Here is an 8,125-nt window from a genome sequence, read left to right on the forward strand (position 1 = left end):
TAGCTGGTTTTCTGTTCCTGACTTTCGGCACTTACCGTATGCTGGTTTCGCTGCATATCCGTAGTCTGTAATTAAGGTACATGTACAAACGCTAAAACGTTTTCCTTGATTAGCCTAATGTCTTGTGTTGTTCAACGCCGGGCAAAGAGAGATAAAAAAATAAAGTGTATGCGGACTTGAGTGATTCCTCTAGCTGTGAGCTAATTTACTGCGATAACAGCAGTGCGCACGACTGTGTTCTCAACAACTTCTTTGTGATACGTACGACTTCCTCACCCGTTACAGTATTGCCTTTTTTTTTTTAGTCTCCGAAGTACACGCACAGACTTTACCACTCTCGGAGCCTATGTGCAGCGAGATGGTTTTTTCGTCGCCTCCCAAAGTAAGCAAATGACTGCCAATTCCCACTATACCTTGCTGCGTATCGACATCCGGAAGCTCTTGTAGGATCTGCTCTTGCACCGAGCCAATTAAGATTTCCAACTTTCGATACTTTGATGAAAGTTCGGGAACACTTCGACAACACTCAAGAGGGTCCGCGCCAATTGCAGCGCTGCTGATTGTTCCATCTATAGCATCCTTCTATTCTCTCCTCATCAACACTCGCCCTCGCTTCTATTCCCCTGCTAGCGGCCACTAGCTCAAGCCGACCACTCTACTCCTTTCTTTTAAAATAGGATCTCTCTCTCTCTCTCTGTGTGTGTGTGTTGCACCTAACGTCCTCTTCGTCCGCTGCACTCTGCCACAGGGCTCAAGTCGAGGAAATGCGGTATTTCCAAAATAACGGAACAACATGGCGGCGTCTCCCGACCTTCCAGGCGTTAAATCGGCCGTCGAAACAAACCAAGCTACATATACAAAAACGACCGGAAACAAAGAAACGGCCGGAAGGCGCCGAGGGCGCTAGAGGCTTCAACGACGTAGACTGGTGCCGCCACCGCCGACACTGATGACAGCAATTGCCGGGCGCCTTTCAACACCCCGGCTCCACTGCGTGCGTGTGCGTGTGTGTACGTTTACAGCTACCGTCTACGTGTGCGCTCGAGGCTCGAGAAGCCGTGATGGGGGCGCTACCCCTCTCCCACCCCCCGACAGCACAGGCAAGGTGGTTCGTTAAGAGAACAATGGGCCTTCTTCGGGGCGCTCGTCTTTCATTATTCTGGGTCTCTTCTTGGTTTTGCAACGAAGATTGCAGGGTGGGGAAGCGGCGTCCGGATCCGGACGGCGTTGGAGTGAAACGCCAGCAAAAGTGTGAAACTGGGTGTTGCGAGGCTTGTTGCCAGAAATACCGAAAAAGGAGAGCATAAAGAAGGTAGCGGGGAAAAAAAGAACTAATGGGACGGAAGGCGTTGGAAAGAAGTAAATTCGAGAGCTGACTGCACTCCTGACAATCAAGACCCAGATTTCTTGAGACAGGAATGTGGACACGCTAGGAAGAGAAAGAGGCATGAAGACTCTTTAAACGCACGAAGAGAAGTGTAAATGAGCAATGAGCAACAGCATAAACGGGCAGATGAAAGCGGTAGCTGAGTCTCGGCGCTGTTGGAAAGCCTGGAAGTAAAAAAAAAAAAGAAAAAGCGGATATTGTGAATGGCAATATTTCATGCAAAGCTGTCGCTTGTCGACATTGATGAGATGTCAAAGGATGCGTTGCACTTTTTTGCCGATGGTATCTTGCGCGATGCCAAGAAGGCCTTTAGCGGAACATGGCGCATCCTCCAGCACATTAAGGTCCTCGATCTCCAACTGTCATCAGTAATTTATGGGCCCTACATATATATAGTCTGCTTAGAAGGTGCAGGAACTGTGGGCGAGAACTGCCATGACACTGGGACGCCCTCTGTTATATATAGAGCCACAGCTACGGTGCCGCAAGCGCTGGCAGCAAGTGTAGACAGAAACAGCTACAACAACAACAACAACAACAATAATAATAATAAATCATTTGAATAGAGCACTGCAGCAGTGATGACGGCAACCGCTCTCCCGCTTGCCTTTTGCTAAAACTTTTCTTTCTTTCTTTTTCTTTTTTTATGCGCTGTTTCTCTCTGTATCTATCTATCTGTATCTCGTATTTACTTTATTTCGCGTTGCTGCGCCTTGACCTTACGGTTACCTTGTGGCTTTGGGGACATTACGCCTAGCTCGAAGCCAGGTATGGAAACAGCTTCTTCTGTTAAACCAGCGCGGAAATTCTCCTTCGATTACTCGTGCTATTATATCTTTAATGCGATTGGTATTCGTTGCCTACTTCAGGCATTTATTCGCCTATCTATCTATCTATCTATCTATCTATCTATCTATCTATCTATCTATCTATCTATCTATCTATCTATCTATCTATCTATCTATCTATCTATCTATCTATCTATCTATCTATCTATCTATCTATCTATCTATCTATCTATCTATCTAACGCCGATACACGACCCAGGTTGTCTCCTATCTTGAGCCACTAGGTAGGAGGTGATCGTGGTCGTGATGCCGTCGTGGTCGTTCCACGGTCGCCATTTCTGCTTCCTCATCTGACTGTCATCCGGTCGCAGTCGTCACGTTTTCTACGCTGACTCCGCGGACCATGTTGTCTGATAGCTTGAACCAGCTGGTATGTGTTCGTGGTCATAATGCCATCGTGGTCATTAAATTGTCTCCATTAAAGCTTTGTAATCAGACTCTCGCCATGCCATCGTCACGCCATCATCATCTTGTACGCGTCGTGCATTCATCGTCATACCTTCGTCGCCTCTTCGTCGTGAGGCCTTCGTAGTCCTTCCATCGCTGTCACTCCAGCTTCGTCATTCGACTCTCCTCATGGAGTCATCGTCGCACACTCGTTGTCATCCCATTGTCCTCTACCCTTGTCGCTATTGCCTCGTCTTCATACAATAGTCCAGCGTTCCTTGTCATACTGTCTTCGTGAAGCCGTCGTGCTCGTTCCATCATCGTCGCTCTAACTTGGTCATCCGGCTCTCGTCATGCCGTCGTAGTCACACCATCGTCGCCACTCAGTCGTCCTGCTCTCATTTTGCCACCGTCATCACGCTAGGAACGTCATTGCAATATCATCATGCTATCATCATCATGCCGCCTTTGTTATCCCATAGACATCATTCCTACGTATCATGCCGTAGTCATTAATTAAACCATGATTGTGCCACCATGGTCATGCCATCGTCTCATTACGACGTCTCCAGACAGTCGCTATCATGCATCCGTCGTCATTGCAGCTTTGCCATGCGGCTGTCGTCATACCTTGGGAGCTATGCAAAGGGAGAAGGCAGCTGGCGAGGATCAGGTAACGGCAGATTTGTTGAAGGATGGTGGGCAGATTGTTCTAGAAAACCTGGCCACCCTGTATACGCAATGCCTCATGAATTCGGGCGTACTGGAGTATTGGAAGAACGCTAACATAATCCTAATCCATAAGAAAGGGGACGCCAAGAACTTGAAAAATTGTAGACCGATCAGCTTGCTGTCCGTTGCCTGCAAAGTATTTATTAAGGTAATTGCAAATAGAATCAGGAACCCCTTAGACTTCTGTCAACCAAAGGACCAGGCAGGATTCCGTAAAGGCTACTCAACAATAGGTCATATTCACACTAGCAATCAGGGGATAGATAAATGTGCGGAATATAACCAACCCTTATATATAGCTTTCGTTGATTACGAGAAAGCGTTTGATTCAGTCGAAACCTCAGCAGTCATGAAGGCATTACGGAATCAGGGTGTACACGAGGCGTATGTAAAAATACTGAAAGATATCTATAGCGGCTCCACAGCCACCGTAGTCCTCCATAAAGAAAGCAACAAAATGCCAATAAAGAAAGGCGACAGGCAGGGAGATACGATCTCTCCAATGCTATTCACAGCGTTTTTACAGGATGTATTCAGAGATCTGGATTGGGAAGAATTGGGGATAAGAGTTTGATTTGATTTGATTTGATTTATTGATTTCCATTTACACACACACATGTACAGAGGAGTGGTAAATGGAGGTGGATGAGGGAAAAAAGCCGCACAGACGCGGCTTGAGGTAACCTCACCCCCTTAGGTACACTATGGCTGCATGGGGTTACACATCAAGCGCCATATAAATTACATTTATCTAGTGGCCATAAAACATTGCAATCATATAATATATGAAATAACAGTGAAATGTTTCCACAATAACAATGCCAAACACACTGCGGCATTGAAATAAATAAATGATATACACTTGGTAACAGACAAAAAAAGAGGAACATAACACACATTACTAATCACTAACAAACATGCTCTGAAGTGAAAGCAATAGAGTTTTAAATTCTGACAGTGATAAATCCTGTAAATTGAAGCCTGCTCTGTCGTATAAATTCAGTAATCTTGGAAGGTTATTACACAGCATTTGACAACCATAGTTAGTTCTAGAGCGCGGAACCTTCCAGACTTCAGGTGTACGAATGGAATAACGGTATGAATTGACGGATAGATTTGCAAGTTCTACAAGTAAAGTATTGTTACGTTTGGTATTAAAGTAATACTCGCGTAATAGTCTGCAGTTATAGATTTTATGGGCTGTCGCAATGTTGTATTTCTTGAACAGGTTTTCAGTATGGGCGGCAAACGGTACATTAGCGATGACACGTATTATTTTCTTCTGCATACGAAATAATTTACTCAAGTTACATTCAGTTGTGGTGCCCCATACAAGATGCCCATAATGTATGTGAGACACGAATAAGGCATTATAAATTAATAATTTTACAGAGACGGGTAAAGTATATCTGTAGCGATTTAAGACACCTGTTATGCGGCTAAGTTTTTGGAGTACAAAGCTTACATGGTCGTCCCATTGCATGGTACTCGTGAAGTGTACCCCTAACACCTTTGCAGAAAGAGTGAGTTCTATATTTGTGGATCTATACGCTAATGTTAGATCTGACGGAAGAAGACTCATGCCTTTGGTATGAAAAATTACGGCCTTTGTTTTCGCCGTATTTACTTTTAGACAGTTCTCAGTGGACCAATAGGATAGGCTGCGCAAGAATTCATTTGCCATACTAATTAAATTGGTACAAGAACCGGACGAGATGAAAACACTTGTATCATCCGCGTAAATGATAAATTTCGCCTTTTCGTAGATGGAAGTAATATCGTTAGCATATAAGTTAAACAGCAACGGGCCCAAAATGCTACCCTGTGGAGAATACCTTAGCAACTTAGCAATCGGAGAGTTAATGGAGAATACCTTAGCAACTTGCGATTCGCTGGTGATATTGCCTTGCTTAGTAACTCAGGGGACCAATTGCAATGCATGCTCACTGACCTGGAGAGGCAAAGCAGAAGAGTGGGTCTAAAAAGTAATCTGCAGAAAACTAAAGTAATGTTTAACAGTCTCGGAAGATAAGAGCAGCTTACGATTGGTAACGAGGCACTGGAAGTGGTAAGGGAATAGATCTACTTAGGGCAAGTAGTGACCGCGGATCCGGATCTTGAGGCTGAAATAATCAGAAGAATAAGAATTGGCTGGGGTGCGCTTGGCAGGCATTCTCCGATCAAGAACAGCCAGTTGCCATTATCCCTCAAGAGAAAAGTTGTGCCTTACCAGTGCTCACCTACGGGGCAGAAACCAGGAGGCTTACGAAAAGGGTTATACTCAAATTGAGGACGACGCAAGGAGCTATGGAAAGGAGAATGACAGGTGTAACATTAAGGGATAAGAAAAAAGCAGATTGGGTGAGGGAACAAACGCGAGTTAATGGATGGATGGAAACAACTTTATTCTGAATCCGGCAAATTTGACGACCCAGGCTCAGGTCTCCCATGAGGGGACTTCGAGGCCTTGCCTCGTCGCCGCCTCTCGGGCTTGCTGGACAGCCCACTCTTGTGTCTTGAGGTTGGAGCTGCGCAGAGCGGCGGCCCACTTCGACGCAAGAGCCTCCGGAGCTACTGCCATTGTAGCTGATGTAACGCGACACTCCCACAACATGTGTGACAGCGTCGCTCTAGTCTCCTGACATAAAAGGCGAGTTAATGGCATCTTAGTTGAAATCAACAAAAAGAAATGGGCATGGGCAGGACACGTAATGAGGAGGGAAGATAACCGGTGGGAATTAAGAGTTACGGAATGGATTCCAAGGGAAGGGAAGCGTAGCAGAGGGCGACAGAAAGTTAGGTGGGCGGATGAGATTAAGAAGTTTGCAGAGACAACATGGCCACAATTAGTACATGACCGGAGTAGTTGGAGAAGTATGGGAGAGACCTTTGCCCTGCACTGGGCTTAACCAGGCTGCTGCTGATGATGATGTAATACCACGCCGTGCCGCCATCTTAGTACCGTAGTACCATCCCATTATCTTAGTACAGTCGTCGTCACGGCGTCATGGTTAATTTCATCGTCACCATTTCAACATCGTTTTCTGGATGTCGTCATACCGCCTTTGTCGTTCCATTGACGCCATTCCGTAGTGGTCACTGCGTAGGCGTCATACAGTCATCGTACTGCCATCATGCTCATTGGTGACCTTGGCAAGCGAGCGGCCAAGTAAGACGATGCCGGATACAGTGTATGTCGCATGTAGCCGAACCAATGGAATTCTCAGAATTACGACAGATTATTACATAAACTTAACTATAGCGATACAGCCTATGGATATATTGCTCGAATGCTAATCGCCTTATCGTCGATAGTCATCGCGAGATGGGTTCCGCCTTGATTCTTTGTAGTTGTTGTTGTTGTTGTTGTTGTTTAATGATTCGAAACTTGTGATGCTCAGTGACAGGGTGCGGATAGACAAAGCAATTGTTGCTTTTACCTATGATGATTAGTGCACGCGGTTTTCCAAGTCGCAGTCACTTGTGCTGCTGTTACTAGTACAGCAGCAACCTTTCCTTAGGAGATCTGAAACGGGCTTCTCTTGAGACTTCAATGCGAAGCACGTGTTCTTTAGTTTCTCTTTTGTCTAAGTGAAACCGCTCAGCTTTCAACGTATTACGCGCCTGTTGCAGCTGTACTGTATTTCTTTTGCTTTACGCTCCCGTTTAGCCCTTAGTGTGAGGACGATTCATTTTAGTCTCTAGCTTTCGAATAATGAAAAGCCGTTATGAAAATTATTATAAAACGGTATTCACATCTCAGTATTCTTAAGGTTAGCAAGTTTCTCTCATTACATGGTGCGTTATGAAGCGTTGTTTATTAAAAGCACAAATGGAGAAAGAACCACAGTAGTAGTTTCGTCGCATGCTGTAAGGATTGGGGGCTCAATCCCATCGCTCGTGGTCCTTTGCCAAGATTAGAGTACGGCATGAATTCGAAGGTAGCTGGCCCATGCCGTCGTCCAACTTATTTACGCTGAGGTCGTTGATGAAGTGAAGAACTGTTTCTCATCGAGAACGAGGAAAATGTGTTTATTTACAGAAATTAAATCAGTCTAACATGACTGCATGAGAGAAGTGACTCAGTCTAACATGACTGCTCAAGAGAAGTGTGTCCAGCATTCGCACAACAACAGTTTTTATACACTTGGTCCGCCGGCCATACGAGGCGGCGACTGTTCGTTTACTCATCGCCAACTTGCTGCCGCTCCGCGGAACAGTTTACGTACACAAAGGCACACACATTCCGATGCCCAAACGACGGCGTTGGAGGGGTGCCGTTCCGGGAAGTATCGGTGCCAATCGTGGGTAGCTCGTTGTCTTGCGTCACGCCGAGGCATGAGAAGCACCAAAATACGGCTTTCCCGCGGCAGCTTGTCCATGCGTGTCAGATCAGGTCCGCGTTGGGGAACTCCGGAACCATTGTTCACACACCGAACTCGTTCCGTCACAATGTCGATGGGGCTGGGGGAAGGAGGCGGTTTTCAGCACAAAGGCCGCTTCTTCGAACGCCTCCTAGCTGCAGCGACGGAGAGGGGGAGATGCGCGTCGTGTCGCCCTGTCGTAACTGGGTGGCAATCTTGCCTTGCAGCTCGCCATTCTTAACAGCGCAAAGGCCGCTTCTTCGAACGCCTCCTAGCTGCAGCGACGGTGAGGGGGAGATGCGCGTCGTGTCGCCCTGTCGTCTCTGGGTGGCAATCTTGCCTTGCAGCTCGCCATTCTTAACAATGCACGCAGCTTTTGAGCGAGTGCGAATGACTGCTGCACAGCC

This window comes from Dermacentor albipictus, chromosome 2 (genome assembly GCF_038994185.2).
Source record: "Dermacentor albipictus isolate Rhodes 1998 colony chromosome 2, USDA_Dalb.pri_finalv2, whole genome shotgun sequence".
Taxonomy (NCBI): Eukaryota; Metazoa; Arthropoda; class Arachnida; order Ixodida; family Ixodidae; genus Dermacentor; species Dermacentor albipictus.